Source organism: Pleurodeles waltl, chromosome 9 (assembly GCF_031143425.1).
Source record: "Pleurodeles waltl isolate 20211129_DDA chromosome 9, aPleWal1.hap1.20221129, whole genome shotgun sequence".
Classification (NCBI taxonomy): domain Eukaryota; kingdom Metazoa; phylum Chordata; class Amphibia; order Caudata; family Salamandridae; genus Pleurodeles; species Pleurodeles waltl.
Window position 1 is genome coordinate 842,908,267 of NC_090448.1, and position 13,089 is coordinate 842,921,355.

The window sequence follows — 13,089 nt, forward strand, 5'->3', positions numbered from 1 at the left end:
TTTTTTTTTTGGCATAGGGGGGCCTGATTTGTGCCCCCCTACATGCCTCAATGCCCAATGACCATGCCCAGGGGACATAAGTCCCCTGGGCATGGCCATTGGGCAAGGGGGCATGACTCCTGTCTTTACTAAGACAGGAGTCATGTAAATGGCGTCTGGGCGTCGTTAAAAATGGCGCAAATCGGGTGGAGGCGATTTTTTGCGTCAACCTGACTTGCACCATTTTTAAGACGCTCTAGCGCCATTTTTCCCAACGCCGGCGCTGCCTGGTGTACGTGGTTTTTTTCCACGCACACCAGGCAGCGCCGGTCTGCTTGAGCCGGCTAATGCCATTCAATAAATACGGCGCCCGCATGGTGCTTCAGAATGGCGTTAGCCGGCGCAAATTTTTTTGATGCTAAACTGCGTTAGCGCAGTTTAGCGTCAAAAAGTATAAATACGGGCCTCAGTGCCTTCGAGCAACATTTGGCCTCAGTTTTCCCCCCAACTTTTACCTCTCTGATATGTGCTTGCATGGCCTACTTCATGAATGACATAGGCAGTGGTGAATTATTTGCAGTCTGAGGTAAGGCAGGTATATTTTCAACAGTATATACAGTGTCCTTGTGGGATTTTGCCATTGCAGAGAGAGTTTTACCACGACCACCTACAGTGACCATCTTTTCCCCCCTCAAGTCATTGCTCACGCCTACCATCATATGTGCTGTAAGCACATTACTACTGCTGCTACCTAGGTCTCCATTGTCCCTAGATCTCATGGAGGAGGGGAGCCCAGAGCCAACAACTGTAGGCTACGTGGAGTCTGCCTATTTCCTGCCTCTGCTGTAGCAGGTCTAACCGTTGAGGGATACACCAATGTGGATTGCCCTGTCATGCCACTCTTCGCTGTGGCTACAGGATCCTCCAGGTGATTACTTTCAGGAACCTGTATCGCCCTATGCCCACCTAGTTTGTCTGCATGCAAAGTCTCTACCGCCAGATGTCCATTCTCCCTCAGCATAGCATTCAAGAAATCAGTAATAATGTCAATCTCCCGTTGAGCTAGTTACCCTGCTCAAAGTCATTGGGTTGCTGGCTACCTTAGTTGCAGCTGCTTTCATCAGAGTTGATTCTCTGTGGGTGGGCAGATTCCACTTCAATCTCCCTGTGTCTTCACTCCCAGACAGGCTTCCCTGCTCCATTTTGCTACTGGTGCCCAATATTCGTTCAGTGTAGCCTTTCAGAGCCCTAGTGCCTTTTAGGGGTCATTATAGCGGAAGGCTGCATCCACCTGGTCCACAGACTCACCTCAGCTGCCACTTGACCCTGACGGCCTTTGCTAAGTTTACTGAATGACAGTGGCTGACACACACACAACTGCCATGTTGGTTTCTTCAAAGTACCTCAGATCTGCAACAGTGCATTTAAAATTTAAAATATTTCTCTTTTGTAAACCACAGAGCAAAAGTATTCACATTTGAAAAAACTCCATCCTCTACACACCTGACAATTTTCGTGGTGTTCCCTACCAACATCCAAGCCTGTTACTGATTCATTTCTGTATTTAATGGAATGCAACTTCACATGTGCCCTGGTTGAAAATTTGTGACAACTTTTAGGTTAGTAGTTTTCCCCTAATTTCCAAACCATTGCCACTTTCAATAACATCCACTCATTGGCTCTGAGGAGAAATTTGCTTGTACATATACTTGCACCAATTGGTGTAAATTCCCACCCAAGTAAATCAAGTTGCAAGTGTACATTTACATTTTGTCATTTACAAAACGTGCCACTTGCACCTGTAAGTGTGGCTTGGGTGCATTCTCTTTTAATGCTTTTGTAAATCTGCATTATTATTGCTTAAATCACGCATTGTTTACCACCACAAAAGTTTGATTAACTGCTTCCTACGTGATACAGTTTAAATTCTGTGCAGAAGCTTGCTTTAACAGAAGTCTAATTCCAGTTTTTATTAGCTTTACAGGGTTGCAGATTTGTTCTTTTGCTGTTGGGGTGAATGTCAAGGATATCTAGTGCTCACAGACCGCCCCTCTTCAATAGCTCCTCAGTGGGCTATTCTGACAGCAGGCCCACTGAGATATTAGGACATGCAAGACTCCTAACCCGTATGAATTCTATAGAAAACCAGGTACAGAAGGTGACTTGTGCCTGTTAATCCATTCTTTTTGACTAAATAAAGGACGTCTTTCGCTATTTGAGGTAAATGTTAGATGTTAGACTAAAAAGAGAATTGGAGGGACCTTCTGTCCCTTCTGTCGCATCAAATAGTATCCGTCACATTCCTTTGAGAGGCTGACCCTTGTCTATCTATGCTTGACGCTCACAGAGCCTTTCCAAACCCATTCTTATCTCTGCAAATGGCAGTAGAGAAAGAAAGGGAATGCAGCGCATTGTGTAAAGGCTTTAGGCTCAAGGCTATGTGGTCAATACAAAGTGACTGCTTCCTGTCATGGTAGAAACCTCTGGAATTTCATCTCAGAGTTTATTCTGGGACATATTCCTGAAAGCATTTTCGTGAATTGTCGTGGAAACTTATTTTGATGCAACTCGTTAGTATGTAACTAGCACAGGATTAAAAATTATTGATGGCTCAGAAATCTGTGGTAGACGTGTATACTAGTTTAATGAATTAATAATGTACATGCCCACTTGCCATGTTTCCATCTGAATCTGTTTTCAGTTTATCAGCATAGACATGTTGGTTCACCCCAAAAGACAATAACACATGGAGGTATATCTAGCATATGCCAAGTAAGCAATACTTACCTAAATCATGTGACATGAATGGCCTGAATCAATGACCATGACTTTTGCTAGAAAGATAACACCTTCTTCATTCATCTACTCCTTATTATTTAGTGTTGACCGATGAGGTTTACGAAGAGAACGCAATTACCCTTAGGAAGCAGCAAAGAAAAAAGTGGTAACTATCAGGAGATAAATGGTCAAGTTAGGAGAAGGATAAGAAGGGATACCAGTGAGAAGAAGGATTGAGAAATGAGGAAGAGGGCCCGAGAAAAAAAAATATGAAGGGCAAGTGGAGAGAGGACACATGGAAGAATTGTTATCAGGGGAGTGGTACCAGCTACGAATGGAGATCGAAAGTCTGAGGCAGCATACAGATAAAAAGGTATGAATAGTGTAACATTTCAATAATTAAAGAGTTATTTGAAAAGGACCTAAATTCTATGAATATAGAGAATTAGAGTACGTGAATAAATGCTGGGAAGAGTTAAATCTAGAGAGTGAATGATCTCAATCGGATGAACATAAGTTATTAGTTATTGTAGTTTTATTTTCAATTAAGCAATTGATACTGCACCACACTAGATCGAAGGTGTAGCAGAATACTTTAGAGAAAGCATTTTACCGTTCCAAGGTCATCTCAAGAGGCTGCACACAGAACAGTATGGTGTGTGGAATCCATTTAAGATCAGCGAATAGGAAACAGAGGCCCAGATTTATACTTTTTGATGCATAACTGCGCTAACACAGTTTTGCATCAAAAGGTTTGGTGCCGGCTTGCACCATTCTCCAGTGCCAACCGGGTGCCATATTTAAGGAATGGCTCAAGCCGGCGCTATGCTTGGGATAACGTCACAAAAAAGGCACTAGTCGGATGGGTGTGGCAGTATGGGAAAGGAGGTTGTGCGACAGAAAATGATGTTAGGCTGGTTAGAGGCACAATTAATGCTGGTAACCAGCCTACCATCATTTCCTGATTCAAAACCACCCAAAAATGACTGCTGTCTTAATAAAGACAGCAGTCATGCCCACCACCCCAATGGCCAGCACATGGGGCCAGTGTCCCCTTGGCATGGCCATTACACCCAGTGCCAGGCAGGGGGCCCCATGTAAGGGCCCCAACGGCATTTTAATAAAATATTTGAAAAATACTTACCTTACTCACCTGGAAAGGGGTCCCCCATCCTATGGTGTCCCTCTGGTGCGGGTGGAGGTGTTCCTGGGGCTTGGGGTGGACACCTGTGGACCCATTCCACGGCGTTTGGCCATGGAAATGGATCCACAGGTACCTTAACGCCTGGTCTGACCCAGACGTTAAATAATGAAGTTAAGCAAGCTTAGCACCATTAGCTGGTTCCGCCTCCCACCCGTCCGTCACGGGGGATAAATATGGTGCTAAGAGCTTAGTGTCAATTTTTGGATGGGAATGCCTACCTTGCATCTCATTGATGCAAGATGGATTCACGCTTCCAAAACATGGCACTAAACTGTGAAAACAAAGTATAAGTATTCCCCAGAATGTGATAGATATGGACAGTCATTCCAAGTAATATTCCTAAACTGCATACTGAAGTATTTGTGTCAGGAACTGCCCAAGCACAAAGGCCCACACCTCGAGGACGTCACAAACGGCCCAAGGTGACAACTTGAATTACAAGCACCTCTACCCTCAGGAAGAACATATTAGAACATTCTTAGTATTAGGGATAGAGATTTACATTTCCTACATCATTGTGGACATCTGGTGAGCCTTCTCCATCGCTCGTGCCTCACAAAGGAGAAGATATCACGAGTAGCGCTATGGAGGGGAAAACATTTGTGCATGGGATGAGGCTTGCGCTTCATTTCTCACACAGGTCGTACTAGTATTTTGGGATTAAGAAAGGAGGTGGTAGCATAAGAGTAATGGACCCCAGCATGTCGACATCTGGTATATTTTGTGTGGTATTGGCTTTGTGCTCATGCAGGTCAGTTCACACCCAGCTTTTGCTTCCTCCAATTCTGTTAATTTATTTATTTTCCTTGGGTTCCTGTGAGCTTTTTTCAATTCCAGTTGTCCACAAGAGCTTCTACCACTCCTCCTTCTCTCTTTGTGAGCCCTTACTGGTAGCAGCACTTGTACATCAGCTGCCAGGAGGGTTTGTAGACTTCGAGAGGGAGGGGCACTGTAGTTCCTGCAGAATAAACTAGAAAGCCAAACGTATATCTATAATCCTTTTTACCCATTTATATGTGTATCTTGATATTATGTATTTGTTAATTAATCGCCTTTAATTTCAGGAAGGGTGTTATCAGTTGGTGGCCCACTACATCCGATCCTTTAGCAGAATGCCATCCAGTCAAGGGAACGGCCCGTTTACTCCCACCTTCTCCCACCTCCTCTGTTTTCCCCTGAGTGTCTTTTGATTGCTGCTATGACCATCTACCATTGCCATTCCAGACGCTTTTTGAAGGATTGAGAATAGCATCAGATTCTGCTATGACCGCGCTACCCTGACAGTGGACTTCAAAGATGATGCTATTGAAGGCAGACATATCCCATGTGAAATGGATTTCTTGAAAAGAGAGGAAAAGGTGAGTATGGTAGGAAGGTGAAGATATAAGTAGATAAGAAATGCGGTCTGTAAGAAAGGGAGGAGGAAGTAATGGAGAAAAAGGGGAGGGAGAAACAAGGAAAAGGGACGCAACTAAAAAGGTGTGTATTAGGTAGAAGGAGTGGCCTACATCAGAATAAAACAAATAGACCAGAATCACACAGTTCTTTAGTGAGGCGCTCAAGCCAGGGGTAAAACTCAGGTCTGGAAACTTTACAGTTCATGACTTCACAAGATTGTAGTAAGGAATGTTGAATCAAAAATATCAATGAGGCAGAATATTAAGCAACAAAGTATCGAAAGGACAGGGCATAGAGAGAAGTAAGCATTTATTATTCTTAAATCCACATCTACACAACTTGAAGATATATATATCATTAAGGAACATATATGTGGAGTTTGTTATAGAAAATAAGAGAACCTTACCTTTTAATATTTTTGTCCCTCAAAATTGTTTTACCAATAATCTATAATGTCGGTATTTGGGATTCAATATTTCCAGGCTATAGTGGATTGATGAATGTCTGGAAAATAAAGGTTACATGTTTTTTGGGTGAGGAACAGAGTTGTCTCCTTCGCACTGGCAAAGGATTGTCATCTCCCCTGGCTAAGAACCAGCAGGTGAAAAATAAAACAATGTTGAGTGAGTCAAAATGCTGCATCTTCCAGGGAACGTTTAACAAGGAGAAATATCTTTATTTGTCTGTGTTGTTTCCCTTTTCTATGTGTGCTGCATTCTGCTGCATAAATATAAAGAGCAAAAAACCTCAATGGATTGTTTTTGTGTTCCTATAGGTGTCTCTTTATGCACAAAACAATCCGCCTGCAGAGCAGGCACCCTTGCTCCATTGTGCAAGGGTGCCTGCATTGGTGCTAGGCAGCACAAAGTGTGCCAGCTCAGGGAGAGGACAGGAATGCACCATATAATGTTAAATATGGAGCATTCCTGCCATCCCCCTGTCATGTGATTAGTGCAGCAAGGTTTTCTTGCTTGCACTGCATGACATTTTGATACATCTGCCCCTAAGTTCATGCGGAAAACCTCTTGCTGGAAGTGCGAAACCTGATTTGTCCCTTGGTTGCATTAATGAGTTAGCAATGTTCACAGCATGACTTTAGGACACGCCTCTTATATGATCATTAGTTATGCACACGTTCACATGCAGTAAGCATGTAACCTATAATTCTCAAAAGATTTATGGATACATACCATTTGTGGAAAAAATCTATGCAAATTTGTCTACCACAATTACACTACTTCTTAAATGATGGTACTTAGTAGGTTATTTTTGGGACTTTTCCATTGTGACACCTATCACTTATCTTTTGATATTGTCAATTATGACGCATGGAATACACTTTTGTGGACCACATTTTCTACTTCATGCACAAAGCACGCTGACAGTTTCTACTCTTGCGCATCATGAGGCAGCTCTGACGAGAAGGCTTCTGAGAACTAACCTACTAAGCAACACTTAAGCAAGTCGCAAACATCATCATTGTAAGGCCACCCCAACCATGACCATTTTCAAATGTCACCTAGATTAAATGTGCCGGCCTGCAGAAATCACACACTCTTAGGGCCTGATTTAAGAGAAGTGGCGCTTCACCAAGTGCAGTGGCACTTTTCTGGCGCCCCTTACCTCCCCCTTAACGCCACCATGTGTCTGCCGTATCTAAGATACAATGCACCATGGTTTTAGTTAGGGAACTAGCGTCAAAACTTTTGACGACCGATCAGAGCTTTGCAGGAATAGTGTCAAATGTGATGCTAATCCTGCAAAGCCCATTGAGGCCCATTGTGTGCCTCAGCAGGTGTTAAAAGTGCAGAAAAATTGACACAAAGAAATCTCTTTGATTTCTTTGCGCCATTTTATCAGCCCCTCCCCCCCAATGAGGGATTGCCCTCTTTGCATACATTATGCCTGCCGCAGGCATAATGGCATTGTGTTGGCATTGTGCCACTTTGTAAATATGGCATGGGGAAAAGGCCACCTTAGTGCCACCTTAGTGTTTAAAAAAATGACATTAAAGCGGCGCTAAAGTGGTGCTAGGCCCTGTTAAATCATAGCATTAATTTCTTAGTGACATTGAGGGTTATCTACAGGTTGATAATTTTCTCACTGAAGGGTGTTCAGTGTTGAACAGGGTTTTTCTTGACGCTTTTCTTCTGACCTTTTTTGCATTGTTATATTGCTTGAACTTGGCCCAAAGGCATTAGAGCGCTTTAAATGAAGACTAGATTACATTACACAAGCACCATTTTTTTGGCACCTGAAGATTAAATAATTTGCCCAGAATCACACAGTGTTGAGCCAACGCTGGGACTCGAGTATGGTTCCCAGTTCCAAAGTTGGCAGCCCGGGCCTTTAGGCCACTCCGTGAGAGTGAATACTCTCGGCTGAAGGCTGGAGATTTTCATGTTGGTGGTGCTTTAAAGATGTGCACACGTCTTGTAACCCTCAATCGAATTTGTGTGAATGCAGTGTGACCTACTTCTGTACCACATGCAACCATTATTTCTTGTCCACATTAATCCATATCCCACGTCCTCGTGTTGCCATGTCCCTGAACAAGGGAACCACAAGCAGAAATTAGAGGACTGATGTGCACTAAAGCTGAGTGCAGGCATACTGCATCATCCACAGCTCAAAGTAACTCTCTTTACGAAGGAAAAAGAAGTACAGTCACTGACAACAACGTATATAGCATGGAAGAAAACAAGATTTTGTTTGCCTCAAAAAATCGGCAGTTATTCGCTTATGTGGTTCAAAGAGTTCACAACAGATACTCTTAATATTGCTGACAGACAGCTGAAGGTAAATGCATGATCTTATCTGGATCGTCCAACAGTTCAAAGCAGAACTAAGGTGGTCATTACAACCCTGGCGGACGGTGTTTGTTAAAGCTGCGGAAACACCGCAAACAGTCCGGAGGACAAAAAAAGGGAATTATGACCCTGGCGGAAACCGCCAACAAAGACAGCCACTTTAACACTTCGCCCGCCACAGCGGTACAGACAAGCTGCGCGGCGGTCACCGCCAACAGACAGGTGGAAGACAATGTACCGCCCACACTATTACAACCCGCCAATCCGCCACCTTTTCCGGGGCGGATTCACCGTGGATAAAAACACGGCGGAAACAGCTTTTGCTATGGGAAAACGCTCACCTTAACATATCCCACGAGGAACGAGGAATCCATGGAGCCGGAACTCAAAATACTCCCTGCCCTTGTGTTTCTGCTCTTCTACGACCAACAGCTACGTAGGCGCTGCAGACAACGGTGAGTACTGCACCTATGACATGGGGGAGTGGGGAGGCAAAAGTTAGGGGGAAACACACCAAACACCCCCACCCCCACCCTCGCATATTACAACATACACACCAATGCATTCACAAAAATCACAGTAACAACCCACAATCCCCCCTGGAAGAATGAATACACAAAGCGAAAATCGGTCAAACAATGTAATATACATGTCATACAAAAATATACAGATATATATTTGAAAATCAGTCATAATTATATACAAGACAAGAAGTAGTGCAGATATGTACATAACAATGTCCGTGCACCATCAGTCCAAAAATACATGGGCGAGGCCCACAAACAATACCTGACACAATCGGAGAGAACACTGCCGGGGCATCAGATAGAAATTCTACAGGCACCTCAGGGGGAAGGGAAGGGGGGGCACCTCAGCCGGATGACTGCAAAGCCAGATCCACGACGGGGCTCCATGCCCATTCATGCCCTCCTGGGGAGTGCAAAGCCACAGTCTCTCAAGTCTCTACAGTGGGTGGTTTGGCCACTGTGCCATCCTGGGGAGTGCAAAGCCACAGTCTCTCAAGTCTTTACAGTGGGTGGTTTGCCCACTGTGCCATCCTGGGGACTGCAAAGCCACAGTCTCTCAAGTCTCTGCAGTGGGTGGTTTGCCCACTGTACCATCCTGGGGAGTGCAAAGCCACAGCCTCTCAAGTCTATACACTGGGTGATTTGCCCACTGTGCCATCCTGGGGAGTGCAAAGCCACAGTCTCTCAAGTTGATGCAGGTTTCTACTGGTACTGGGGGAGACTGGTGCCCAGACTGGATGAGTCTCCCCGTGAAAGGTCATGTCCTGTCACTGTCCCAGCTGCACATGGGATAAGGATGCCTGATGTGGCGGGCCATTCATTCCTACCTGGTGCATTGCCCTGTTCAGCGGTGCTTTGCCATGGCGGTCTTTGCCCTGTTCAGCGGTGCATTGACATGGCGGTCTTTGCCCTGTTCAGCAGTGCATTGACATGGCGGTCTTTGCCCTGTTCAGCGGTGCTTTGACATGGCGGTCTTTGCCCTGTTCAGTGGTGCTTTGCCATGGCGGTCTTTGCCCTGTTCAGCGGTGCTTTGCCATGGCGGTCTTTGCCCTGTTCAGCGGTGCATTGACATGGCGGTCTTTGCCCTGTTCAGCGGTGCTTTGCCATGGCGGTTCAGGACAGTTCAGCGGTGCTTTGCCATGGCGGTTCAGGACAGTTCAGCGGTGCTTTGCCATGGCGGTCTGTGCTCTGTTCAGCGGTGCTTTGCCATGGCGGTTCAGGACAGTTCAGCGGTGCTTTGCCATGGCAGTCTGTGCCCTGTTCAGTGGTGCTTTGACATGGCGGTCCGTGCCCTGTTCAGCAGTGCTTTGACATGGTGGTCTTTGCCCTGTTCAGCGGTGCTTTGCCATGGCAGTCTTTGCCCTGTTCAGCGGTGCATTGACATGGCGGTCTTTGCCCTGTTCAGCGGTGCATTGACATGGCGGTCTTTGCCCTGTTCAGCGGTGCTTTGACATGGCGGTCTTTGCCCTGTTCAGCGGTGCTTTGCCATGGCGGTTCTGATAAGGACATTGGTGTGTGGCATGACGTTTCATCATTGCCCAGCTGGGCTGTGGTAGCCGGAGCCCTCCAGGGCACTGACTCCGGTGGTGGCGGTGGTCTCCTGACTAGTGACAATAGTGGGGCCCTCCTGGGCACTGACTCCGGTGGTGGCGGTGGTCTCCTGACCAGTGACGATACTTGGGCCCTCCTGGGCTGTGACTCTGCCGGTGGTCTCTGGACCAGTGATGATAGTGGGGCCCTCCTGGGCACTGACTCCGGCGGTGGCGGTGGTCTCCTGACCAGTGACGATACTTGGGCCCTCCTGGGCTGTGACTCTGGCGGTGGTCTCCTGACCAGTGACAATACTTGGGCCCTCCTGGGCTGTGACTCTGGCGGTGGTCTCCTGACCAGTGACGATAGTGGGGCCCTCCTGGGCTGTGACTCTGGCAGTGGTCTCCTGACCAGTGACGATACTTGGGCCCACCTGGGCTGTGACTCTGGCGGTGGTCTCCTGACCAGTGACGATAGTGGGGCCCTCCTGGGCTGTGACTCTGGTGGTGGTCTCCTGACCAGTGACGATACTTGGGCCCTCCTGGGCTGTGTCTATGGCGGTGGTGTCCTGACCAGTGACGATACTTGGGCCCTCCTGGGCTGTGACTCTGGCGGTGGTCTCCTGACCAATGACGATAGTGGGGCCCTCCTGGGCTGTGACTCTGGCGGTGGTCTCTGGACCAGTGACAATAGTGGGGCCCTCCTGGGCACTGACTCCGGCGGTGGCGGTGGTCTCCTGACCAGTGACGATAGTGGGGCCCTCCTGGGCTGTGACTCTGGCGGTGGTCTCTGGACCAGTGACGATACTTGGGCCCTCCTGGGCTGTGACTCTGGCGGTGGTCTCCTGACCAGTGACGATACTTGGGCCCTCCTGGGCTGTGACTCTGGCGGTGGTCTCCTGACCAGTGACGATAGTGGGGCCCTCCTGGGCTGTGACACTGGCGGTGGTCTCCTGACCAGTCACGATACTTGGGCCCTCCTGGGCTGTGACTCTGGCGGTGGTCTCCTGACGAATGACGATAGTGGGGCCCTCCTGGGCTGTGACTCTGGCGGTGGTTTCTGGACCAGTGACGATAGTGGGGCCCTCCTGGGCACTGACTCCGGCGGTGGCGGTGGTCTCCTGACCAGTGACGATAGTGGGGCCCTCCTGGGCTGTGACTCTGGCGGTGGTCTCTGGACCAGTGACGATACTTGGGCCCTCCTGGGCTGTGACTCTGGCGGTGGTCTCCTGACCAGTGACGATACTTGGGCCCTCCTGGGCTGTGACTCTGGCGGTGATCTCCTGACCAGTGACGATAGTGGGGCCCTCCTGGGCTGTGACTATGGCCGTGGTCTCTGGACCAGTAACGACAGTGCTGGCGGTTGTGTCTCGACTGCCGGAAATGATGGCGCACTTCTCTGCCGTGACACTCACAACAGGCTGGGCAGACTTCCTCTGGCCCTTCCCCACCTTTGGTGGAGTCACAGCTGACTCTCCAGTCCCCTTGGTACCCATGTCAGTTGTTTTCCCACCTGGAGTCTTAACACGGTCCCATCGTCCACTCTCCAATTTTATTGCCTTTACAGGGGGTGGGCTGCCAGTGCCTTGGCTCCAGGTCCTACTGCCTGCCCTGGTGGCCGGTGCACTCCAAAAACCTTGAACAGGCACCGCTGGTATTGGAGGCTTTTTGGCTGAGGCGCTACGACGGGACTGATGAATTGGAGGGGGTGGGGGCAAAAAGGTCAACTTTACAGAGGGACAGTTTCTGACGAACACTGGGATGGGTAGCTGGAGGGGGTCTGGCAGTAGAGGAAAAGGAGGTGGTTGTCGGAGGTGTCACTCTAGGTGTTTTGTGTGCAGGTGCAGGCACTGGAGGCTGTCGTGAGGTGGATGGATGTTGGGTGAGTGATTGCCGGCATTTGTGTACTTTGGGAGGGGGCGTCACAGACACACTGGGAGAGGACACAGGGGACGTGTAAATGGCAGTGGAGGTGGTGAGTGCAGGTGAGCGGGGTGTGGTGCTGGGTGTACTGGTGCAAGTCCTAATGGCTGTAGATGTAGTGCATGCAGGTGAGAGTGTAGACGACACTGGGAGGGAGGAGGGAGAAGAGGAGGAGGGGGACACAGTGGAGGCAGTGGATGTTGTTGTGTCTGTATGTGGGTGAGGCTCGTGTGAGTGCTTGTGGTGTGTGTGGTGCCTGTTTGCTTCAGCTACTTGGGTGTGTTGACTTGTGTGCATGCTGGTATGTAGGTGTGCTTGGGATGGGCTGGGGTACAGGAGATTGGGTCTGGGTGGAGGAAGTTGGAGGGGGGAGGCTAGACACAGGGACAATTGCTGCCATCAGTGCTGAGGCCAAAGATTGCAGGGTTCGCTGAAGGACAGCCTGACCAGAATGAATGCCCTCCAGGAATGCATTACCGTGTTGCAACTCTCGTTCTACACCCTGGATGGCATTCACAATGGTAGACTGCCCAACAGTGAGTGACCTGAGGAGGTCAATGGCCTCCTCACTGAGGGCAGCAGGGGTGACTGGGGCAGGGCCTGAGGTGCCTGGGGCGAAGATGATGCCCACCCTCCTGGGTGAGCGGGCATGGGGCGAACGCTGAGGGGCTGCTGGGAGGGGGGTGCTGGTAGGGGAGGTGGTGGCTGTACCTGTAGAGGTGGGGGGCACAGATGGTGCCACCACCACAAGGGAGCTCCCATCGTCGAACGAGTCCGTGTCGCAGCTTGGTGATCCGGTGGCCGATGTGAAGCTCCCCTCGCCCTCCGTCCCACTGGTGCATTCAGAGTCTGTGGTGTGGCCCTCCATGGCCATGTGGGATGCAGCTCCCTCATGCTCCGGAGCCACTGTACCTCTGCCTGTTGATGCTGATGTACAAAAG